The 26,334-nt window shown below is 44.2% G+C and overlaps 2 long non-coding RNA genes across 6 annotated transcripts; one reads left to right on the top strand and one right to left on the bottom strand.

The window, feature by feature from the left end:
- Nucleotides 1-9,271: 9,271 nt before the first annotated feature.
- Nucleotides 9,272-13,912, bottom strand: LOC146194175 (uncharacterized). The gene is made up of 2 exons (XR_014705767.1): nucleotides 13,052-13,912; nucleotides 9,272-12,155 (listed from the first exon to the last, which is right to left on the bottom strand). It is a non-coding gene; the product is annotated as an uncharacterized LOC146194175 (long non-coding RNA).
- A 175-nt stretch (nucleotides 13,913-14,087) lies between these two features.
- Nucleotides 14,088-25,324, top strand: LOC146194176 (uncharacterized). 5 transcript variants are annotated; one of them, XR_014705770.1, is made up of 3 exons: nucleotides 14,088-14,337; nucleotides 14,500-14,850; nucleotides 16,373-25,324. It is a non-coding gene; the product is annotated as an uncharacterized LOC146194176 (long non-coding RNA). The 5 variants fall into 5 exon arrangements; XR_014705769.1 differs by having other exon boundaries at nucleotides 14,786-14,850; XR_014705771.1 differs by lacking the exon at nucleotides 14,088-14,337 and having other exon boundaries at nucleotides 14,362-14,850; nucleotides 16,373-17,790; nucleotides 18,781-25,324.
- Nucleotides 25,325-26,334: the final 1,010 nt, after the last annotated feature.

Raw genomic sequence — 26,334 nt, forward strand, 5'->3', positions numbered from 1 at the left:
CATGCAGACAACTACTGTAAAGTCAAACACTGAACTTACAAAAAAATTAAGTTGATAAATGAAATGTACTGCCTTTGGATCTGAGCAAGAATGAGAACAAAGGCAAGCCATTTGGCAAGCCTGTTTCGATGCATTCCCTAAAGCCACATCTCTACGCTGCTCTGACCAGTTTATTTGTTTTACAAGAATACACGAGGAAAGAACCAAGCGATCCCACATTACATCTACGTTGTGCACTACAGTTATAAAAATAAAAATCATAGCTAACGAGTACGTGACCCCGTTCGGTAATGAAGTACATTTACTTTGCTGTACAGCGTACCACTCGTCTCGGGACTGACGGACAGCGTGTCAGGCCCTTATCATTTGCCAAAAAAAAAGCGAAGCTAGTAAATCAACATTACACACTATTAAGAAGCGGTCAACACACTTGAAACACAGCTAGTCTGCGAACTATTACCACAGTCATCATACACAAAAGCAACAACAGGCGCATACATGCAGCATGTGCTGAAAAGGCGCGTCCGATGCAAGTGCAAAACTGACGTTGGCCTCGGTGATCTTACGACTGCTAGGGGAAAGCTGCATGCCTCACATTCACACTAAAAATTAATTCAAAGCACTTCTGACACAAACGTAAGCCTTCGATGCCTCTGTAGTCACAATGCCTAAACACTTTCAGCGGAGCGCTTTATTTAGTTCTGCGCAGGCAAGCTCAGAACTTCGCTCAGACAACCTCAAGTGCAGCAAGTAACCTTGCTGCAATGTTGGGCAAGTTATACACAGTTAAACGTCCCGAAACAAATCGTTCCCAGCTAATTTCACACAGCGATTCGCGGAAGAATCGCGGCTCTAGCGAAGGCACCATGCTTACCAACAGGGCACTCGAGTACGTTAATGTTCCACAAATCAATATATTAACTCATTTCCTTCCAAAGAGCAATCAGCTGGCTTTCTATTCGACTTACCAAGTGATGCTCACCGTGCGTGCGGAGTGCGTCGCCTGCCGGCAATTTAGTGGTTCGTTAGCATTAGCAACAAATAGATAAAGCGCAACACAGGCTCCGTAAAGCACTGGAAGGAGAATAACCAGAGTCAATAACGCGTCAAACATTTTTTTAAAACGTTTCATGTAACGCGCCGCAACTCAAATAATTTAGCGGAGGGGGCGATGATAATGATAATGGCGCACGCACCATCGTATCTGAAATTGTTGCAAATGAAACTATACAGTTTCAGTTAAACAAAGGAGGTGGTGACGCATAAACTATAAGTGCGAATTTTAATTATCTAAAGGTTTCCTTTTACTGAATTAATTTTTGTTGGTATTGGACGTTTTCGCCACCTGCAGCGCTGTCACTCGACCGTTGCAAAGGCGCGCCATTTGAACCGGCTGGTTGTACGGTGCTCGCACAAGTCTCTGCTGTTCTCTGAGTTCTCTCTTCTCAGTTCAGCTCTCTCTGCAAGCCTCCCAGAGGCTGTATGACTCATTTATCTCGCCACAAGTAACTTTTAAACCACAGTTCAGCAATGCGACACTAGAGCCATTCAATGAAGGACTACACTTATTCCTAGTCTGGCATTTATTTCCTTTGCGCATTTTCACTCTGTCCATTCATAACAAAAACTTGGAAGAAAAATCAAGTGGCTAAGTGGGCTTCCCACAGTGCAGTTACATATCTATAGTTATTTCATAAATTGGCAACAGAGTTTTGATTCATCATCACTGCCTGCATTAGGTATGCTGAAGGGAATTAATGGTCTGCAATCATCGCTGCTTCATGCGTTAGCTGCAGCCGCCAACCTTGGCTCATTTGCTGACATTATCTCTTCATCCCAGTGTCTGGTATCCCTTGCTTGTTTCACTCCCTCGAAACCTAATCGATTAGCTGAAAATCCCTTTTTCCTGGATTACATGTCCCACTCTAATGCTTCTTTACAGTTTTCTGCATCTTCATACTCAAAGATGTGCACCATGTGCTGCAATCTCAACTGCAGGTACTCTACTGCAAGATGCCCAGCACCGTGTGTCATATGGTATGGTGTTGCGGCAGCATAGAAGTACCACCCACACAAACCATCAGATGAGGACCTGCTTATGCCCTCACCTTTTTGGACCAAGGACGCCACCTGCCCAGGGCAAATAGGGCCTGCTCATTTCAATAATAGCTGATTACTACTTCCTTGTTATGATTACCTTGATACTGTACTTTAATCCACATCTGTGTTTGTGAAGGTTTTCCAAATTATTTTACTTTCTATAACCTGCTGCACTGTCCTTTGCTTAGGTATTTTAAACTAATGCTTTAATATCCACTTTTCAGCCTTTCAAATGATCATATGATAGCAAGCTGCCTTTTATTATATTATGTACAGCACCTTCCAAATTTACATTCACCTCTTTTTGCTCTTGGAGAAATGTTTCTCATGGTTCAGATTCAGAGTGACTACCTGGCTTAAAAACATTACTCCCTTCCTACGTCTGAAACCTTCCTACCTATGTGCAGCAGTGACTTTGTGGCTATGCATTCGACTGCTAATCCTAAGGTTTTAAGATTAAATACATGGCTACATTTCGGCAGAGGCATGATGTAAAGACACCTGTGGGCTATACAATGTCAGTGCATATTAAAGGACACCAAGCAGTCAAAATTAATTAGCTCTTTCCCATGCTTGCCGTCTTTCATAGACCGCATTAGGTTTTGGCATTCCCGACCCCTGTGTGCCATGTCAATACCTCTACCTGTTGTAAAAGTGTTGCTCTCATCACGAAGGGTTGAAAAATAAACTTTCATCTTGTAGTTTCTTTAGGTCCTTGAGCATGTGCTGTTATTGAGGCAGTGGGCAATATTTGGCTGGGGCCTTAGGCATGCAATAGCCCAAACCAGATTCGAAATCGAGGAAACAGTTTAGCTGAAACAAATGTCGATTTCAGTCTCATCGACATCAATTGCAATGCCCGTTCTCTTTTTCTACACGAATATAATGTAGACATGATGCAATGCTGTTCACCCAAATGTTTTCCGATTGTCATGGCTACTACAGTTCAAAATAATGAGACCAAAGAGCACGACACACAAGGAATGCTTATTCGCAATGGAAGCATTTTATTGCAAGCTATGAAGTAAATACATTTGTCGTGAAGAACAAGCAAAAGATTGCAAGAAACCATCAAAACAAAATTTAAAACCCCATCTAGAAAAGCAAAAATCTAATGCCATGTTTTCACGGAAAGCAGCCATTTTTCAAAAAAGGCTGCTCTTTGAAGCTGCTCACAAAATTATTTCAGCATAAATGCTCATTTGCTACAATCCTCTTTTTTTCCAACTAGATGCAAAGTCTACACGACCTTGTGTATAAAATGTCACCAACCAGCACGCAGCTGCCATGCCATCAGCAAAACCATGCGCCCAACTGCTCATTGCACACCGGCCAAAACTCTGCACTGCCTTTGGGCAAGTGGAAAACAGCTGCAAAGCATCTTAATACCCGTCCACCTTTTGTTTCTATTTTAAGGTGCTATCATTTCTCCTGCTTCAATCATTCCTTTCGTTTTCAGGTGCGATTCCATGAACTGAACTTGTTTATGAACCACCCTAAATTCGAAAATGTGTTCAAACCTGCTGTCTATGAGGCAGCGCCTTCAGAATGCGCGATGGCCAAAAATACTTTTGCAGCAGACTCGTTAATAACAGAGCTACAACCATCAAAACCGGTATGTTTCTCTCCTTCCCTTCCATCACCAAAGAGTCTCTCCCTCCTCCCTGGTTGACTAGCCTCCACAAGAGACAATACGCGTAGGGCTGGTACATGTAGGCTCCCTAAATACGCGAAATGTGGAGCGCCATCTTTTAGTGCTTTGAGAAACTATGCCCGCCATGTTGGTTCGGTCAACAAAATGAAAACGCTGCCCTGTGCTGGGTAAAAACAGCTACAAGAACGCATCAAATGCAGTCATTATGGCCCCGACTTTTACAGGCATTCTTTTTTTTTTCTTGCTGGCTGGTTTGTGGGGTTTAACGTCCAAAAACGACTCAGGTATGAGAGACGCCATAGTGAAGTCCCCGACAATTCCGACCACCTGGAGTTCTTTCTTTAAGGTGCACTGACATTGCACAAACACTGGTGCCTTGCTTTTTGCCTTCCATCAAAAAAGCTACTGCCGCAGCTTTTTTTTTTTCTTGCTTTCTGCTACCCAAGCAGCACCAGTGACCTTTGTTTGAAGGTTGAGAAGTGAGCTTTGGCTCATCCAGCTACAATGCCAATAAGAAGGAGGAGGGGGAGAGGCTGAGCTCAACGGGTGGCCGAAGCATAGGTGCAAGGCCTCTGGCCTTTCTTAGGAAACCAAGCCCGTGCATGTATGGATGTTCCACGTTTTCTGTATTCATGGTTATGCATGGTGTACCATGGCTGGATTCGAGTGGCGACGGTGCGCTCTTTACGACCTACGCATGGAGGGTGCTTCCTGTCTGCTACAGCTGCGAAATCGTGGCACTGTGTGGCATTGATGCGTCTACTCAGTGATGCCGTCATTTGGTGTGCAACAAGCTGGAAAAAAAAAAAAGCGGAGGCTGGCCAAGCCTGCGGCTGCAAGCCTGCACTTTCACCCGGTTGTGATTCTTGCCAACGAGATGTCAAACTTGAGCGTTCAGAGCGACCTGCAGTGATTTTTGCCGCTGTACTGAGAGTTATAGATGATAGGTGTGCCGGCCGTGAGCCATCCTTACAGGCTCTGGCTGTGTATCAGCATCTTGCCGAAGAGCCAAAACCAGGGAAAAACTCGCATAAAATATAGCTAAATTATTGGAACAGAGTTCTCTATCACTCGGAAATTGATGAAAGGAAACACCGCAAGTTTTTCAAACTTGCAGGCGTGGGCACGTCGTTCAGAGGAAATAAAGTTCAAATGTGTGGCAGAAAACATACGTATGGGTCCGGACCGAAGGAAATACCAAAAGCACACTGCGGCCGAGATGCTCAACTATTGTCATGAAGTTAGCTTCGTTACAAACTAGCCGCAGAGTTTAGCAACATAGGTGGCAGGCAAAGACAAGGGTCGGAAGGCTTTCCTACTATCCTTATATGAGGATGGTGATGAATGTCTCCTGTTATTTCGAGGTGATGTTGCGCACGCCTCAGAACAGGAAAAGCAGTTACAGTGAATGCGCTGTTCAAAGTGCACAAAAAGTGCAATAAGAGCAGGTTACCCTTTTTTTTTAATTTGCACTAACAACTTAAAACAGGTCAACGACCAGCCTGACTTGGAGACACGTGAAGGCGCACGAAATTTTGATACATGTGCAGAAGCAGACAGAAATGTGCCCAAAAGCGAAAAGATGCCGTCACACTGGCATATCATTTGAAATAATGCATGTAGGCAAAACAGGTACTCCTCCTTGCTCGGCCACTAATTTTAACAGGCCTGGCAGAACAGGCCCGAGAGGCCAAAAATGTTCATGTGATAAATTCCGTGCTTCTGTAGCCATGTCAATGCATTTTTGACAGTTCCCCTCATATCATGAAGGAAACAAAGTTACAGCAGGAAGAAAAAAATCAGCTTTTGTGCAGCATAATGGGACTGACCTTACAAGAGTATGCTGCTACTTGCCTTACTGCAGACTGATAACCCAAATCACTGTTGTATTCAGATGGTAATTAGCACATGTTGCGCACTGTAAGAAATAAGACAAAGTAAGTATTACTACGATCAAAATGTGCTAAATAATACTGTTGCCTGAGCCTACACTGCACCTATTTTGCGCACACAAAATTGAGACTACATAATTTCTCTAAGTATTTCGCTCACTCCGTAAACTGAACACTTGAACGCTTGAAGGCGCGAACGCAGGTGCACACCGGGCGCCGCCACAGAAGCGAGTGACCAGGGTTGGGTAAATCCTGCACACACTTCACGGGGAAGAGAGCACTGCTTGCCTAGAAGAGCTGCCATTATATCTGCGGCGAATGCGCAGGCTGTATGAAAGTGTGCGCCGCTGCCACTTGAGTCCAGCCGTTGGTGTATGAATAGCACAGTGCACAGAACACTCTGAAGCATGCATAGACAAGGGCAAGAAACTAAAAGCCTTCTTTCTTGTGTGAGAGTATGCATGAGTGAAAACGAAATGCAAGACAAAAAAGTGCGTGACATCAGCAGACCAAGTGACACCCCTCGCCCATCAGTCAGAGAGAAACCAATGGATGCAGTATCTGTTGGTACCTCATCGACAAAGTTCGATGGCCAGCGCAAAGGATGAGGAGGTTTGGCTGTCTGAAAAGGACCATGAGAGCTTTGGTTTGCATTTTGTTGCTTTCCAGTGTGTGCGTCGCTGCAGTATTTCGCAGAGACCATGTCCAACGCCTTATCGGGCTTGGTTAAAATGTCAGCCTGGTCAGTAGCCCTTGAATATGTTAGCTCTCTTAAATGAACAATCTGAAATAAGCAAGGACATAAGTTGTGCTGGCCATATTGTGGACTGCTTTCAAGACAATGTGTGTAATGCCAAATAATCTGAGAAGTTGAATAAACCGTTTGGGGTGCCCTGTTTTGTTTTCTAAATATGCATTGTAATACCATTTAACACAGCTTGGCCACCCAACTTGTGCACACCAGCTAACACAAAGCTTTAGCTGCACTACACTAATCCCTCTGTCACACAAACACTTCCGATCCTCATTGAACTCAATCTGCATTCAGGCTTTCAAGAAGGATTGAAGCATCCGGTGCTACACGGGCGTTTTCAGTGAGCATTGAGAAATTTCCTACGTGGTTCGTCGTCTGCTGTCAGTCGCAATGAGTCTCAAAAGGAAATTTAAGATTGGGGTAATGATTGCACGATTTCAGTGTACACAGCAGCATTCCGCTTTTGGCGCCTCAGGTCATCTAACCTATCTTCCCAGCGGTCAAGTGCTACAGTGCAGTTTCTCTTCCACTCCACAGTTTCCACACTGACGCAGTCGAAGAGAACGCCACCTTAGCTTCCACTGGCAGTAGACTACGGTGTCAATATTATAAAATTAGCCGTTCTACGAATGTTCTATCATGCCTTTTAATACATTTATGTGTTATTATGTGCAGTTCTATTGCATTTATTCGTTTTCAAGTTTTAGAGCTCGTTGATGACAAGGGTGTCAATGACCGCTTTTGAGTGTGCTTGAAATCTCGAGAGCGATTGAGGAAGCAACCTTGAGCCAAGCAGGCTCGAGCTCAACTGAACTTGACAGTTGCCGTGTGACAACCTCAATCTACAATGAGTTGAATGTAGATCCAGTTCAATGAGGATCGAAACTGTTTGTATGAGAGCAGTTTAACTCGCATCTTGCAGGAACAAGCAATCTATATACACCTTTCCAATAAGTTACTCGATGCCACCATATTGTTCGCTCCTCCTCTCTGGACTGCTGCAAACCGGCTCTGCTTCCACTGTGCTAACACCAAATGCACAAAGCAGTCCAGCAGGTAATATGGTGACACCCCGTGACCACTTATTGGAAAGGTGCACACTACTATGACTATGCTACAGTATGCTAAGGAAGTGAACACACAAAAAAGCCAGGCAATCATGTTACTCTGGTAACGAATGTTTAATTGTGGCTGGCCTTGCATATGGCAGGCAGTAATGCATGCACCCCTGTCTTCGGACAGGACAGCAGGGTTGTAAGCATCTCCAGCAAACACTGTGCGGATGTTCGTTTTGTTATAAAAATTTAGGAGACACTTGAGATCTGTCTTTAAGAGTATAGCATGGTAGCGTCAACAGCTCCCGTCTGCAGCTTCCCTCAAAGATCCTTGATCGCATACATGCACCTTGCTATTTTATGAATGAAGTCTTTAAAGAACTTTGCTGCAACCTACAAAGAAAAAAAAATGTAGGAAGTGCGTAAGAGCTCTAAGATCGCTAAGGCGAACACAACCCGGCACCAGAATTAGAATATGTGACTAATAGGTACGGTGCAGGGAATGCAGCCTTCTAGCTACACACGTCAAATGACAGATCGAATACCACACGCCCATCCTCCGAGGTCCTGTGTATAAGCGCATAAGTGGCCCGAGTATGCATGGGGTTGCCATTAGCCTCTTTGTCACCTCTCTGCGGCGGTTTGCACAGCCAGGATGCCTCCTTTCCTCCTCTCTGCAACGCGGCAACAGAGCACGCACCTGCCAGAGCTCTTTACACGCAAGTTCCAGTATGAAGGACGTTTTTTGATGACAATTTCTGATCACACTTTCTGTACATGACGCACATGAGCCAATTAAAATGGGTAAAATATTCACAAAGTATTGTCAAACATGAATATAAAAACAAGAAATTGTAATAAAATCTTGAGGATATACAAAAGGCAGAAAAATGCTCATTTCTTAAACTACAGCTTGAAAATGAAGATTTTTTTGTTGCCTCAACTCCTTCAGCACCATGTAATTTGTTTATTAAATAAAATATTTACACAATCTTGCTATTAGATAATACTAAAATGCAGGTATTTAGATCCTCAATTAAATAAATGCCCATGTTTTTGTTTTGGCTTTATCATCATCATCATCAGCCTGATTATACCCACTGCAGGGCGAAGGCCTCTCCCATATTTCTCCACTTAACCCGGTTCTGTGCTAGCTGCATCCACTTGACCCCTGCGAACTTCTTAATCTCATCCGCCCACCTAACTTTCTGCCGCCCCCTGCTACGCTTTCCTTCCCTTGGAATCCAGTTTGTTACCCTCAGCGACCATCGGTTATCCTCTCTTCGCACTACATGTCCTGCCCATGTCCATTTCTTCTTCTTAATTTCCACTAGAATGTCGGTAACTTGAGTTATTTCTCTGACCCACTCTGCACGCTTTCTATCTCTTAATGTTACCCCTACCATTTTTCGTTCCATAGCCCTCTGGGTTGTCCTCAACTTAAGTAGAACTCTCTTGGTTAGCCTCCACGTTTCAGCCCCATAGGTGAGTACAGGCAAAATGCAACTGTTGTATACTTTCCTCTTGAGCGATACTGGTAAGCTGCTAGTCATAATCTGCGAGTGCTTGCCAAATGCGCTCCATCGCAATCTTATTCTTCTTGTTATTTCCTTTTCATGGTCCGGATCTGCGGTTACTACCTGTCCTAAGTTATGTCCTAAGTTTTATGTTATGTGTTTGGCTTTATACATAACATAAAAACCTTTTTCTCCGCAATTTGCAGAAAACATCCAAAAAGTGAAAGAAAAGGGGGCATGAATATCAAAATAAGACAGCAAAAAAAATAATTCAGAATACTAAAAATATGCTACACTGCCTCTTTTATTACTAGTAAAGATATGGTGCACCTATCGACAGATTTCTTTTTTTCGTAGGGCTGTTCGGAAGCAGTGGTCATTCTTGACTTCCTGAAGCAGTTGTTGAGTCTCATGTACCTATTCTCCAAATCACACTAACAAAATGCAGCGAAGCCCAACTGCCAAAGAAGTAATAATTTACGTTCTGAAGTTCATTTTGAAGGTGTGCTGTTCTCTCAGAAATATAGCTAAGTTGCTGAAAACACCCATTTTTAAGCTCGGCCTTCCTCTACTCATTTTACAGTTTATAGCAGTGGCATTTCCAAACCTTTCAGGATTTATGACTGGATTATTTGGTGACGTTTTCCAGAAGGTGGGAGAGTTTGCCATCAAATTTGAAAATCTGCAATAGGAGCTCGGCGTTCAAACTTCACTCGATTTGCTTGTAGAAGTTCCACACTTGAAGTTCTGGAGAAGCCATATCAAGTAGTACCAAGCTTTCATTGCTGCTGAAACCCAGCGAATGGAAACAGGACAGTGGGAACACAAAATGAGCACGTGTAACTAACCAAGAGTGATCAGAGATTGAAACTAAGCTTTTCTTGGCCACTAGCTGAAGTTCGAGGATGGCATTTGACTGATTCATCATCTGAGCTGAACTGAGAGCTAGTAAAATTGTCTTCAAGAGACTTCCCTACTGCTCTCATAAAAAGAAAGCTATAGTAGAAGCAGCAGAATCGTGTGAATGGCGCCAAAGACCTCTTTATTTCGAATATTTTTTTTAATGTCACACTGTGCCAGAAAGAACAAAAAATAAAATAAAAAAAAATAAACAAGCTGCACACAAACAGAAACTATGGTTGTCACAATAGCCCCACTGCGGTAGTGCAGTGGTTAAGATGCTAGATTACTGTGCCGGAGTACCCATGTCCGAACCCGATCGCTGGCGGCTGCTTTCGATGCAAACGAAGTGGCACCCGTGTGCTATGTGATGTCAGCGTGCGTTAAAGACCCCTAGGTGGTCAAAATTACTCCATAGACCTCCACTACGGCACCCATTTCTGTCTTTCCACTTTGACTCCCTCCTCCCTTCCCTTACGACACAGAAACAAGTGACAGATTCTGTGCCTTTCCATCCCTGTGAACTAGTTACTATAACTACTTTTGTCATACTATCTGCCTAAATGGGGCTACATGTTCCAAACACGAAAATTTACATCTGCCAGTGTGTGAGAACCATCATTCATATATGAACGATTGGCTTAAAGCGGTCCTGAAAGGTATAAGCCCTAATCCCTTAATTTGTGTCGGTATTATGTCACACATAATCATCAGCATGCAACCATAATCTACCACATTGTGCCCAAGACCACCCAACATGGGTATAAAGCTCTGTTTTAACCAAGCTGTATGAATGTGGAGTAGCATGTCTGATACTAGATTCAAGGGTCTCGGAGGGTTCTATTCCACCTCACCCTCTCACCTCAAAGGAGCTGCCTGAGTTAGCAGCTCCAGATAGCGTCGTCCTCTCTTTTCTCGATTCTTTGTCTCTTTTGCGCTTTTCCACAATATGAGCTCCAGCCAGTTCGGCCATATCATGTGGGCTCATGACATCGCAGAACCAGACAACCAATCAGTGCATGGCCATGTCACCTGCCAAAGGCATGGTTGTGATTTTTCTCAAGGGTGACGCCTTTTACGCTACCGCAATAAAGCAACCATTCTACAATAAGTCACTTCTTGTGGAGCACTTTTCACTACTGCTGCTGCATTGTATGATATGGGCAGTTCAAATTATGTCCCTTCTGTAAAGAGCAGTTTGTTTGCACAGCCTCCTATCCGATGTGGATGTAGGCTACAATCCAGCACGCAACAGCGGCAGGGCAGACACATTAAAAAACATGGCAGCCCTTACGAAAGCCAGCTGCTTTTTCAGCTGATAGAAAGTCCAAGATTTTCCCAATTCTATTATCTTGTAGGCAATGGACAGTAACCCGATCAGTTTAAGTTTGCAAGTGCTTGACAGCCCCTTTTTTATAGATTATGGTACTGTTAGGATCCTTCCAAGATTTTAATACGCTTGAGGTCGTGAGGCACTACACACACAAAGCAAGCAGTTTTTCTAGCACAATCTCCCTACCACTCTTCAAAGATCTGCAGTTGCCTATCCATACCAGCCGATTTCCGGAACCCTTTACATTGCTTCTAAGGCTTTTTACTTCCTCCATGACCAGCATGACGTACAAACTGCTCACATTACTGCCCGTCATCCTGACTGCTTCAGGGCAATGTCATCAGCAAATTGCAGATTACTGAGGTATTCTCCATCTACTCTTATCCCTGAAGGCATATCACCTAGCACATAGTACAATAGATGCTGTCAAGAGAGTACAAGAAGTGGCCGATTCCATGCCATGTTACCTAAGACAATGCCATGTTTTAGACACCATCACACACGGATAACATTTTCTCGGAGAACCACAGCTGTGTTACCTCCACAAGGGATCAAGTTTTCTTTTATATGACAAACTCTCCAATAAATGTCAGGCCTATTCAGGTATTAATCTGTTACTTTAATTCGCAAGACTAGAAGCTAGACTGGCAAAAAATTGCAGTCACACATTTGTGCTTCCCACCTCCCCCCACTGCAAATCATGTGTTCCAAACCACCCAGAATGATTTTCAAATAATAGCATACCGGCAAGGGTGACAATATTACACAACAAGATTAAATACATTGCAAGCAAGGTGTTTTAAACTTAACTGGGAGCACGCTCTAAACCTGTGGAAGCAGTGAGAGTATCCATTTGGTCACACCAGTCGCAGCTCACTGCACTACCGAGGTGGCGGTGTAATCGAACAGGCAGAGGGAACTTGTTCGTCACCACCAAGAATTCGTTGCCTCTGCAGATGTAAATAAATGAGAGTAATACTGGAATTACATTTAGTTTGCATAAATTCAGCAAACTCACTCACAATAGAATTTGGTTCGAGTAAAGCAAGTGAGAGTGCCTGCTGCAGAAGGAAAAAGGTAGCAACGAGACTGGCTGTCAATGCTAGCACAAATACAAATATTTAGCACACTTACAAAACACTGAAATAGCAACAAAGAGAATCTAAGTTAAATCACTTGTGCAGTAAGTGCCCAATATGCTGCGACTTGCATGGAACTGCAATGGAGAGTGCTTATAGCAGCAACTGCCAAGCTCTTTGACAGGATTATGAGGTACTCTCAATGGTGCCTCACTCTCCCGCAAAACATGCCAGCTCAGATTAATTATTGCTCTCTTTTCAAATAAGCTGTCAATGGCCTTGGCAGCAGCTTGAAGCCAAGCACTGCCAACTATTTATGTTGGAGCAGGCAAAAGATATATATATTAGGGAACTCTGCGGTAGCAACATACATCCAAAGTGTTAAATCTAATAAAAAAGCTCGGCGAGTTCCACCAATGCAGTTATTTCGGCAGTAAAAGGACAGATATTGTCACAGGCATGAACCTATGCTAGCTGAGGAGTAATGAAGTCACCCTCATTGCTGCATACACCGAAATAAGTGTACTTGACAGTGGAAGGTCTGAGCAAATACGCACATGAATTCGGTCATGTATATAACCATACTTTTGTAGCCATTTCATGCTGTGCAGTAGGCTTGTTGCACTTCGAGGCTCAGTCCGCACAGGGCCTACTTACGTTTAAACTATCTCTCAGCTGGCCAGCAAACCCCCTTTTAGCAGTCCGCAGATATTACTCATGTATTGCAGCACTACCACGTATGGTCTGTACAGTTGAGTGCCACTTACCTTCCAACAGTTTTCCGAAAGAAGCCCGACATTTTCTATGGGCCGAGTCGCTCCATCGGTTGAAGCTGCGAGGAAGGCAATAAAACCCCGATTATAAACCAGCGCGTTCACGCTGGCGCACGCAAAAATGCCTTATACTGCCGAAAAAAATATAAGCGAACTCAGAAATAGTTTCACGTTATCTTTCAGTCGCCTCATATGTCCCAATACTCCAGTGCATCCGGAAGACAACAGCAACCGGCGACCGATCGGTGCACAGCAGCAGGAATGGAAGTTGTTCCAAGCGCAATGAAACGAGATCGTGGACGCCATTACGCAGTCTCGTCGTCTCCTCACGCCTTCGCCCGGAGACTGTCGCGCGATTACGCCACGTAACGCATGCTTGCGCTGCCGTGCAAAAACTCGTTAAAGAAGCTGCAAGGAAGGCGATGGCAGAAAGACGACAAATGCTTCACTTAGAGTTCGCGGGCATGTATGTACGACTCACCGCAGTCAGTAGGACTGCACCGAGGTAAAACCGAGGGCTGCGCCCTTGAATTTAAGGCTATAATCCACGAACTGAATCCGCATTTCACCGAGTTTGCATCTACCGGGATGATGGCCCGCAAACTGCAGCAGACCGACGCATGAAAGACAACCTAGGGTGCCTAGGGCTCGCAAAGCGCAAATGCTCGTTGTCTGAAAAGCGCGCCAGCCTTCCTTTTTTGGGCCATACTTTGGGCGGCTCAGTGAACATCTGGGTTTGAGGCTTACTTCTAGAAAAAAACAAGCACTAAAAGCTATTTGACGTCACATCCGTCCAGAAGAGCAACATATCCTCCTTTCCACTTTGGTCCTGGGCGCGCATGCGCAGTTCACGGAGCCGGCTCTCTGCAAGTTCCCCTGAACTTGCAAAGAGCCGGCTCCGTGAACTGCGCATGCGCGCCCAGGACCAAAGTGGAAAGGAGAATATGTTGCTCTTCTGGACGGATGTTACGTCAAATAGCTTTTAGTGCTTGTTTTTTTCTAGAAGTAAGCCTCAAACCCAGATGTTCACTGAGCCGCCCAAAGTATGTCCCAATGGCAAGCCAATGGTCCCAAACAAGGAAGGCTGGCGCGCTTTTCAGACAACGAGCATTTGCGCTTTGCGAGCCCTAGGCACCCTAGGTTGTCTTTCATGCGTCGGTCTGCTGCAGTTTGCGGGCCATCGTCCCGGTAGATGCAAACTCGGTGAAATGCGGATTCAGTTCGTGGATTATAGCCTTAAATTCAAGGGCGCAGCCCTCGGTGCAGTCCTACTGACTGCGGTGAGTCGTACATACATACATGCCCGCGATCTCTAAGTAAAGTATTTGTCGTCTTTCTGCCATCGCCTTCCTTGCAGCTTCTTTAACGAGTTTTTGCACGGCAGCGCAAGCATGCGTTATCCTCAATTACTGACGTGGCGTAATCGCGCTATCGCGCGACAGTCTCCGGGCGAAGGCGTGAGGAGACGACGAGACTGCGTAATGGCGTCCACGATCTCGTTTCATTGCGCTTGGAACAACTTCCATTCCTGCTGCTGTGCACCGATCGGTCGCCGGTTGCTGTTGTCTTCCGGATGCACTGGAGTATTGGGACATATGAGGCGACTAAAAGATAACGTAAAACTATTTCTGAGTTCGCTTATATTTGTTTGGGCAGTATAAGGCATTTTTGCGTGCGCCAGCGTGAACGCGCTGGTTTATAACCGGGGTTTTATTGCCTTCCTCGCAGCTTCAACCGATGGAGCGGCTCGGCCCATAGAAAATGTCGGGCTTCTTTCGGAAAACTGTTGGAAGGTAAGTGGCACTCATCTGTACAGACCATACGTGGTAGTGCTGCAATACATGAGTAATATCTGCGGACTGCTAAAAGGGGGGTTGCTGGCCAGCTGAGAGATAGTTTAAACGTAAGTAGGCCCTGTGCGGACTGAGCCTCGAAGTGCAACAAGCCTACTGCACAGCATGAAATGGCTACAAAAGTATGGTTATATACATGACCGAATTCCTGTGCTTATTTGCTCAGACCTTCCACTGTCAAGTACCCACACTTATTTCGGTGTATGCAGCAATAAGGGTGACTTCATTACTCCTCAGCTAGCATAGGTTCATGCCTGTGACAATATCTGTCCTTTTACTGCCGAAATAACTGCATTGGTGGAACTCACTGAACTTGTTTATATAGATTTAACACTTTGGATGCATGTTGCTACCGCAGAGTTCCCTAATATATATATCTTTTGCCTGCTCCAACATAAATAGTTGGCAGTGCTTGGCTTCAAGCTGCTGCCAAGGCCATTGACAGCTTATTTGAAAAGAGAGCAATAATTAATCTCAGCTGGCATGTTTTGTGGGAGAGTGAGGCACCATTGCGAGTACCTCGTAATCCTGTCAAAGAGCTTGGCAGTTGCTGCTATAAGCACTCTCCATTGCAGTTCCATGCAAGCCGCAGCATATTGGGCACTTACTGCACAAGTGATGGGTCGAAATTTCCGGCTTCGTCCACCATAGCATCTCTAATAGCCTGTCACTTTGGGACGTTAAAACGTACAAACCCAACCATCTCAATTAATTCACTTAGTTCCGATCGTTAAGCGACACCACAAGAAATTGATTGAAGAGAAAGAAATACATGGTAAATCTTTTCGTCTCAGCCTTGCGCAGCCTTTTCTAAGCCATATAGTAAACACGGTACATCAGCGCTAAATACTAAACATAATTGTTTTCTGATTCGGCCGAAGAGCTGTGTTAGAAAACCCGGCAGTCGCAGGCCTGCACCTCGCCATGGTATATGGCCGATTACGCACCTGCTCCCTGGACGCCCGCCTTGCAAGGCGCCTCGTGCAGCAGCCGAGCAACACGATGAGCAGCAGCAACGCTGCGCTCAACGAACCCAGTAGCCAGAAGGAGATGTACTTATTGCTGGGTGGGTGGATGATCGTCCGCTGCGGATAATGGCGCGTTGATTCCGTGAAGGAGACAGTCCAAGCCTCCGTTCCGGTGACCACTAATACTGCCACGCCCACTCTAAAGAACGCACGAGATTGACTGAATTGATTTAAAGAAGAGCTAGTGCAACTATGCAACGACAAGTGCTAGTGCAAACTTAAATTCTCTTTTTTGCTATTTCAGTGCTTTGTAAGTGTGCTAAATATTTGTATTTGTGCTAGCATTGACAGCCAGTCTCGTTGCTACCTTTTTCCTTCTGCAGCAGGCACTCTCACTTGCTTTATTCGAACCAAATTCTATTGTGAGTGAGTTTGCTGAATTTATGCAAACTAAATGTAATTGCAGTATTACTCTCATTTATTTACATTTGCAGAGGCAACGAATTCTTGGTGGCGACGAACGAGTTCCCTCCGCCAGTTCGATTACACCGCCACCTCAGTAGTGCAGTGAGCTGCGACTGGGGTGACCAAATGGATACTCTCACTGCTTCCACAGGTTTAGAGCGTGCTCCCAGTTAAGTTTAAAACACCTTGCTTGCAATGTATTTAATCTTGTTGTGTAATATTGTCACCCTTGCTGATATGCTATTATTTGAAAATCATTCTGGGTGGTTTGGAACACATGATTTGCAATGGGGGGAGGTGGGAAGCACAAATGTGTGACTGCAATTTTTTGCCAGTCTAGCTTCTAGCCTTGCGAATTAAAGTAACAGATTAATACCTGAACAGGCCTGACATTTATTGGAGAGTTTGTCATATAGAAGAAAACTTGATCCCTTGTGGAGGTAACACAGCTGTGGTTCTCCGAGAAAATGTTATCCGTGTGTCATGGTGTCTAAAACATGGCATTGTCTTAGGTAACTTGGCATGGAATCGGCCACTTCTTGTACTCTCTTGACAGCATCTATTGTACTATGTGCTAGGTGATATGCCTTCAGGGATAAGAGTAGATGGAGAATACCTCAGTAATCTGCAATTTGCTGATGACGTTGCCCTGAAGCAGTCAGGATGACGGGCAGTAAGGTGAGCAGGTTGTATGTCATGCTGGTCATGGAGGAAGTAAAAAAGCCTTAGAAGCAATGCAAAGGGGGAAATCGGCTGGTATGGGTAGCAAACTGCAGATCTTTGAAGAGTGGTAGGGAGATTGTGCTAGAAAAACTGCTTGCTTTGTGTGTGTAGTGCCTCACGACCTCAAGCGTATTAAAATCTTGGAAGGATCCTAACAGTACCATAATCTATAAGAAAGGGGCTGTCAAGCACTTGCAAACTTAAACTGATCGGGTTACTGTCCATTGCCTACAAGATAATAGAATTGGGAAAATCTTGGACTTTCTATCAGCTGAAAGAGCAGCTGGCTTTCGTAAGGGCTGCCATGTTTTTTAATGTGTCTGCCCTGCCGCTGTTGTGTGCTGGATTGTAGCCTACATCCACATCGGATAGGAGGCTGTGCAAACAAACTGCTCTTTACAGAAGGGACATAATTTGAACTGCCCATATCATACAATGCAGCAGCAGTAGTGAAAAGTGCTCCACAAGAAGTGACTTATTGTAGAATGGTTGGTTTATTGCGGTAGCGTAAAAGGCGTCACCCTTGAGAAAAATCACAACCATGCCTTTGGCAGGTGACATGGCCATGCACTGATTGGTTGTCTGGTTCTGCGATGTCATGAGGCCACATGATATGGTTGAACTGGCTGGAGCTCATATTGTGGAAAAGCGCAAAAGAGACAAAGGATCGAGAAAAGAGAGGACGACGCTATCTGGAGCTGCTAACTCAGGCAGCTCCTTTGAGGTGAGAGGGTGAGGTGGAATAGAACCTTCCGAGACCCTTGGATCCAGTATCAGACGTGCTACTCCACATTCATACAGCTTGGTTAAAACAGAGCTTTATACCCATGTTGGGTGATCTTAGGCACAATGTGGTAGATTATGGTTGTATGCTGATGATTATGTGTGAGATAATACCGACACAAATTAAGGGATTAGGGCTTATACCTTTCAGGACCGCTTTAAGCCAATGGTTCATATATGAATGATGGTTCTCACACACTGGCAGACGTAAATTTTCGTGTTTGGAACATGTAGCCCCATTTAGGCAGATAGTATGACAAAAGTAATTATAGTAACTAGTTCACAGGGATGGAAAGGCACAGAATCTGTCACTTGTTTCTGTGGGCACCTGAACTGTGTCGTAAGGGAAAGGAGGAGGGAGTCAAAGTGGAAAGACAGAAATGGGTGCTGTAGTGGCGGTCTGTGGAGTAATTTTGACCACCTAGGGATCTTTAACGCGCGCTGACATCACGTAGCACACGGGTGCCACTTCGTTTGCATCGAAAGCAGCCGCCAGTGGTCGGGTTCGGACATGGGTACTCCGGCACAGTAATCTAGCATCTTAACCACTGCACTACCGCAGTGGGGCTATTGTGACAACCATAGTTTCTGTTTGTGTGCAGCTTGTTTATTTTTTTATTTTATTTTTTGTTCTTTCTGGCACAGTGTGACATTAAAAAAATTATTCCAAATAAAGAGGTCTTTGGCACCATTCACACGATTCTGCTGCTTCTACTATAGTTTTCTTTTTATGAGAGCAGTAGCGAAGTCTCTTGAAGACCATTTTACTAGCTCTCAGTTCAGCTCAGATGATGAATCAGTCAAATGCCAGCCTCGAACTTCAGCTAGTGGCCAAGAAAAGCTTAGTTTCAATCTCTGATCACTCTTGGTCAGTTACACGTGCTCATTTTGTGTTCCCACTGTTCTGTTTCCATTCGCTGGGTTTCAGCAGCAATGAAAGCTTGGTACTACTTGCTATGGCTTCTCCAGAACTTCAAGTGTGGAACTTCTTCAAGCAAATCGAGTGGAGTTTGAACACCGAGCTCCTATTGCAGATTTTCAAATTTGATGGCAAACTCTCCCACCTTGTGGAAAACATATCACCAAATAATCCAGTCATAAATCCTGAAAGGTTTGGAAATACCAATGCTATAAACTGTAAAATGAGTAGAGGAAGGCCGAGATTAAAAATGGGTGTTTTCAGCAACTTAGCTATATTTCTGAGAGAACAGCACACCTTCAAAATGAACTTCAGAACGTAAATTATTACTTCTTTGGCAGTTGGGCTTCGCTGCATTTTGTTAGTGTGATTTGGAGAATAGGTACATGAGACTCTCAACAACTGCTGCAAGAAATCGAGAATGACCACTGCTTCCGAACAGCACTACGAAAAAAAGAAATCTGCCGATAGGTGCACCATATCTTTACTAGTAATAAAAGAGGCAGTGTAGCATATTTTTAGTATTCTGAATTATTTTTCTTGCTGTCTTATTTTGATATTCATGCCCTCTTTTCTTTCACTTTTTGGATTTTTTCTGCAACTTTCGCAGAAAAAGTTTTTTATGTTATGTATAAAGCCAAAACAAAAACATGGGCATTTATTTAATTGAGGATCAAAATACCTGCATTTTAGTATTATTGTGTAATTGTGTAAATATTGTGTAAATATTTTATTTAATAAACAAATTACTTGGTGCTGAAGGAGTTGAGGCAAAAAAAAAAAAGACTTCTTCATTTTCAAGCTGTAGTTTAAAAAATGAGCATTTTTCTGCCTTTTGTGTATCCTCAAGATTTTATTACAATTTCTTGTTTTTATATTCATGTTTGGCAATACTTTGTGAATATTTTACCCAGTGCTGAGAATTTATCTTATGTATTATGCTTATATTCACGTGTTTAGAGGGCATTTAAATAGCTGTATTTTAATTGGCTCATGTGCGTCATGTACAGAAAGTGTGATCAGAAATTGTCATCAAAAAACGTCCTTCATACTGGAACTTGCGTGTGAAGAGTTCTGGCAGGTGCGTGCTCTGTTGCCGCGTTGCAGAGAGGAGGAAAGGAGGCATCCTGGCTGTGCAAACCGCCGCGGAGAGGTGACAAAGAGGCTAATGGCAACCCCATGCATACTCGGGCCACTTATGCGCTTATACACAGGACCTCGGAGGATGGGCGTGTGGTATTCGATCTGTCATTTGACGTGTGTAACTAGAAGGCTGCATTCCCTGCACCGTACCTATTAGTCACATATTCTAATTCTGGTGCCGGGTTGTGTTCGCCTTAGCGATCTTAGAGCTCTTACGCACTTCCTACATTTTTTTTTTTTTTGTACGTTGCAACAAAGTTTTTTAAAGGCTTCATTTATAAAATAGCAAGGTGCATGTATGCAATCAAGGATCTTTGAGGGAAGCTGCAGATGGGAGCTGTTGACGCTACCATGCTATACTCTTAAAGACAGATCTCAAGTGTCTCCTAAATTTTTATAACAAAACGAACATCCGCACAGTGTTTGCTGGAGATGCTTACAACCCTGCTGTCCTGTCCGAAGACAGGGGTACATGCATTACTGCCTGCTATATGCAAGGCTAGCCACAATTAAACATTTGTTACCAGAGTAACATGATTGCCTGGCTTTTTTGTGTGTTCACTTCCTTAGCATATTGTAGCATAGTCATAGTAGTGTGCACCTTTCCAATAAGTGGTCACGGGGTGTCACCATATTACCTGCTGGACTTCTTTGTGCATTTGGTGCTAGCACAGTGGAAGCAGAGCCGGTTTGCAGCAGTCCAGAGAGGAGGAGCGAACAATATGGTGGCACCGAGTAACTTATTGGAAAGGTGTATATAGATTGCTTGTTCCTGCAAGATGCGAGTTAAACTGCTCTCATACGAACAGTTTCGATCCTCATTGAACTGGATCTACATTCAACTCATTGTAGATCGAGGTTGTCACACGGCAACTGTCAAAGTGCAGTTGAGCTCGAGCCTGCTTGACTCAAGGTTGCTTCCTCAATCGCTCTCGAGATTTCAAGCACACTCAAAAGCGGTCATTGACACCCTCGTCATCAACGAGCTCTAAAACTTGAAAACGAATAAATGCAATAGAACTGCACATAATAACACATAAATGTATTAAAAGGCATGATAGAACATTCATAGAACGGCTAATTTTATAATATTGACACCGTAGTCTACTGCCAGTGGAAGCTAAGGTGGCGTTCTCTTCGACTGCGTCAGCGTGGAATCTGTGGAGCGGAAGAGAAACTGCACTGTAGCACTTGACCGCTGGGAAGATAGGTTAGATGACCTGAGGCGCCAAAAGCGGAATGCTGCTGTGCACACTGAAATCGTGCAATCATTACCCCAATCTTAAATTTCCTTTTGAGACTCATTGCGACTGACAGCAGACGACGGACCACGTAGGAAATTTCTCAATGCTGACTGAAAACGCCCGTGTAGCACCGGATGCTTCAATCCTTCTTGAAAGCCTGAATGCAGATTGAGTTCAATGAGGATCGGAAGTGTTTGTGTGACAGAGGGATTAGTGTAGCGCAGCTAAAGCTTTGTGTTAGCTGGTGTGCACAAGTTGGGTGGCCAAGCTGTGTTAAATGGTCTTGCAATGCATATTTAGAAAACAAAACAGGGCACCCCAAACGGTTTATTCAACTTCTCAGAGTATTTGTCATTACACACATTGTCTTGAAAGCAGTCCACAATATGGCCAGCACAACTTATGTCCTTGCTTATTTCAGATTGTTCATTTAAGAGAGCTAACATATTCAAGGGCTACTGACCAGGCTGACATTTTAACCAAGCCCGATAAGGTGTTGGACATGGTCTCTGCGAAATACTGCAGCGATGCACACACTGGAAAGCAACAAAATGCAAACCAAAGCTCTCATGGTCCTTTTCAGACAGCCAAACCTCTTCATCCTTTGCGCTGGCCATTGAACTTTGTCGATGAGGTACCAACAGATACTGCATCCATTGGTTTCTCTCTGACTGATGGGCGAGGGGTGTCACTTGGTCTGCTGATGTCACGCACTTTTTTGTCTTGCATTTCGTTTTCACTCATGCATACACTCACACAAGAAAGAAGGCTTTTAGTTTCTTGCCCTTGTCTATGCATACTTCAGTGTGTTCTGTGCACTGTGCTATTCATACACCAACGGCTGGACTCAAGTGGCAGCGGCGCGCACTTTCATACAGCCTGCGCGTTCGCCGCAGATATAATGGCAGCTCTTCTAGGCAAGCAGTGCTCTCTTCCCCGTGAAGTTAGTGCAGGATTTACCCAACCCTGGCCACTCGCTTCTGTGGCGGCGCCCGGTGCGCACCTGCGTTCGCGCCTTCAAGCGTTCAAGTGTTCAGTTTACGGAGTGAGCGAAATACTTAGAGAAATTATGTAGTCTCAATTTTGTGTGCGCAAAAGCGGTGCGGTGTAGGCTCAGGCAACAGTATTATTTAGCATATTTTGATCGTAGTAATACTTACTTTGTCTTATTTCTTACAGTGCGCAACATGTGCTAATTACCATCTGAATACAACAGTGATTTGGGTTATCAGTCTGCAGTAAGGCAAGTAGCAGCATACTATTGTAAGGTCAGTCCCATTATGCTGCACAAAAGCTGATTTTTTTCTTCCTGCTGTAACTTTGTTTCCTTCATGATATGAGGGGAACTGTCAAAAATGCATTGACATGGCTACAGAAGCACAGAATTTATCACATGAAAATTTTGGCCTCTCGGGCCTGTTGTGCCAGGCCTGTTACAATTAGTGGCCGAGCATGGAGGAGTACCTGTTTTGCCTACGTGCATTATTTCAAATGATATGCCAGTGTGACGGCATCTTTTCGCTTTTGGGCACATTTCTGTCTGCTTCTGCACATGTACCAAAATTTCGGGCGCCTTCACGTGTCTGCAAGTCAGGCTGGTCGTTGACCTGTTTTAAGTTGTTAGTGCAAATTAAAAAAAAAGGTAACCTGCTCTTATTGCACTTTTTGTGCACTTTGAACAGCGCATTCACTGTAACTGCTTTTCCTGTTCTGAGGCGTGCGCAGCATCACCTCGAAATAACAGCAGACATTCATCACCATCCTCGTATAAGGATAGTAGGAAAGCCTTCCGACCCTTGTCTTTGCCTGCCACCTATGTTGCTAAACTCTGCGGCTAGTTTGTAACGAAGCTAACTTCATGACAATAGTTGAGCTTCTCGGCCGCAATGTGCTTTTGGTATTTCCTTCGGTCCGGACCCATACGTATGTTTCCTGCCACGCATTTTAACTTTATTTCCTCTGAACGACGTGCCCACGCCTGCAAGTTTGAAAAACTTGCGGTGTTTCCTTTCATCAATTTTCGAGTGATGGAGAACTCTGTTCCAATAATTTAGCTATATTTTATGCGAGTTTTTCTCTGGTTTTGGCTCTTCGGCAAGATGCTGATACACAGCCAGAGCCTGTAAGGATGGCTCACAGCCGGCACACCTATCATCTATAACTCTCAGTACAGCGGCAAAAATCACTGCAGGTCGCTCTGAACGCTCAAGTTTATGACATCTCGTTGGCAAGAATCGCAACCGGGTGAAAGTGCAGGCTTGCAGCCGCAGGCTTGGCCAGCCTCCGCTTTTTTTTTTTTTTTTTTTTTTTTTTTTTTTTCCAGCTTGTTGCACACTAAATGACGGCGTCATTGAGTAGACGCGCCAATGCCACACAGTGCCACGGTTTCGCAGCTGTAGCAGACAGGAAGCACCCTCCATGCGTAGGTCGTAAAGAGCGCACCGTCGCCACTCGAATCCAGCCATGGTACACCATGCATAACCATGAATACAGAAAACACAGAACATCCATACATGCACAGGCTTGGTTTCCTAAGAAAGGCCAAAGGCCCCGCACCTATGCTTCGGCCACCCATTGAGCTCCCTCCTCCTCCTTATTGGCATTGTAGCTGGATGAGCCAAAGCTCACTTCTCAACCTTCAAACAAAGGTCACTGGTGGTGCTTGGGTAGCAGAAAGCAAGAAAAAAAAAAAAAAGCTGCGGCGGTAGCGTTTTGATGGAAGGCAAAAAGCAAGGCACCCGTGTTTGTGCAATGTCAGTGCACCTTAAAGAAAGAACTCCAGGTGGTCGGAATTATCGGGGCCCTTCACTATGGCGTCTCTCATACCTAAGTCGCTTTTGGACGTTAAACCCCACAAACCAACCAGCAAGGAAAAAAAGAATGCCTGTAAAAGTCGGGGCCATAATGACTGAATTTGATGCGTTCTTGTAGCTGTTTTTACCGAGCACAGGGCAGCGTTTTCATTTTGTTGACCGAACCAACATGGCGGGCATAGTTTCTCAAAGCACTAAGAGATGGCGCTCCACATTTCGCATATTTAGGGAGCCTACATGTACCAGCCCTACGCGTATTGTCTCTTGTGGATTTTTTTCTTTCCTTTTCTGCCTCAACATAACATATGTCTCTTGTGGAGGCTAGTCAACCAGGGAGGAGGGAGAGACTCTTTGGTGATGGAAGGGAAGGAGAGAAACATACCGGTTTTGATGGTTGTAGCTCTGTTATTAACGAGTCTGCTGCAAAAGTATTTTTGGCCATCGCGCATTCTGAAGGCGCTGCCTCATAGACAGCAGGTTTGAACACATTTTCGAATCTAGGGTGGTTCATAAACAAGTTCAGTTTATGGAATCGCACCTGAAAACGAAAGGAATGATTGAAGCAGGAGAAATAATAGCACCTTAAAATAGAAACAAAAGGTGGATGGGTTTTAAGATGCTTTGCAGCTGTTTTACACTTGCCCAAAGGCAGTGCAGAGTTTTGGCCGGTGTGCAATGAGCAGTTGGGCGCATGGTTTTGCTGATGGCATGGCAGCTGCGTGCTGGTTGGTGACATTTTATACACAAGGTCTTGTAGACTTTGTGTCTAGTTGGAAAAAAAGAGGATTGTAGCAAATGAGCATTTATGCTGAAATAATTTTGTGAGTAGCTTCAAAGAGCAGCCTTTTTTAAAAAATGGCTGCTTTCCATGAAAACATGGCATTAGGTTTTTGCTTTTCTAGATGGGGTTTTAAATTTTCTTTTGATGGTTTCTTGCAATCTTTTGCTTGTTCTTCACGACAAATGTATTTACTTCATAGCTTGCAATAAAATGCTTCCATTGCGATGAGCATTCCTTGTGTGTCGTGCTCTTTGGACTGTAGTAGCCATGACAATCGGCAAACATTTGGGAGAACAGCATTGCATCATGTCTACATTATATTCCTGTAGAAAAAGAGAACGGGCATTGCAGTTGATGTCGATGAGACTGAAATCGACATTTGTTTCAGCTAAACTGTTTCCTCGATTTCGAATCTGGTTTGGGCTATTGCATGTCTAAGGCCCCAGCCAAATATTGCCCACTGCCTCAACAACAGCACATGCTCAAGGACCTAAAGAAACTACAAGATGAAAGTTTATTTTTCAACCCTTTGTGATGAGAGCAACTTTACAACAGGTAGAGGTATTGACATGGCACACAGGGATAGGGAATGCCAAAACCTAATGTGGTCTATGAAAGACTGCAAGCATGGGAAAGAGCTAATTAATTTTGACTGCTTGGTGTCCTTTTTAATATGCACTGACATTGTATAGCCCACAGGTGTCTTTACATCTTGCCTCTGCCAAAATGTAGCCATGTATTTAATCTTAAAACCTTAGGATAAGCAGTCGAATGCATAGCCACAAAGTCACTGCTGCACATAGGTAGGAAGGTTTCGAACATAGGAAGGGAGTAATGTTTTTAAGCCAGGTAGTCTCTCTGAATCTGAACCATGAGAAACATGTCAGCGCACGTTAAAGATCCCCAGGTGGTCGAAATTACTCCGTAGCCCTCCACTACGGCTCCTCTTTCTCTCTTTCCACTTTCATTCCCACCTTCTCCCTTCCCTTACGGCGCGGTTCGGGTGTCCACAGAGCAAGTGTGACAGTTACTGCGCCTTTCCCTTCCTGTGAACCAATTTTAATTTCCCTAAGAGCAAGAAGAGGTGAATGTAAATTTGGAAGGTGCTGTATATATAATGTAATAAAAGGCAGCTTGCTATCATGTGATCATTTGAAAGGCTGAAAAGTGGATATTAAAGCATAAGTTTAAAATACCTAAGCAAAGGACAGTGCAGCAGGTTACAGAAAGTAAAATAATTTGGAAAACCTTCACAAACACAGATGTGGATTAAAGTACAGTTTCAAGGTAATCATAACAAGGAAGTAGTAATACGCTATTCTTGAAATGAGCAGGCCCTATTTGCCCTAGGCAGGTGGTGTCCTTTGTCCAAAAAGGTGAGGGCATAAGCAGGTCCTCATCTGATGGTTTGTGTGGGTGCTACTATGCTGCCGCAACACCATACCATATGACAGAGAGTGCTGGGCATCTTACAGTAGAGTACCTGCAGTTGAGATTGCAGCACGTGGTGCACATCTTTGAGTATGAAGATGCAGAAAACTGAAAAGAAGCATTAGAGTGGGACATGTAATCCAGGAAATAGGGC

Source organism: Amblyomma maculatum, chromosome 3 (assembly GCF_055883805.1).
Source record: "Amblyomma maculatum isolate TAMU_Amacu chromosome 3, ASM5588380v1, whole genome shotgun sequence".
Classification (NCBI taxonomy): Eukaryota; Metazoa; Arthropoda; class Arachnida; order Ixodida; family Ixodidae; genus Amblyomma; species Amblyomma maculatum.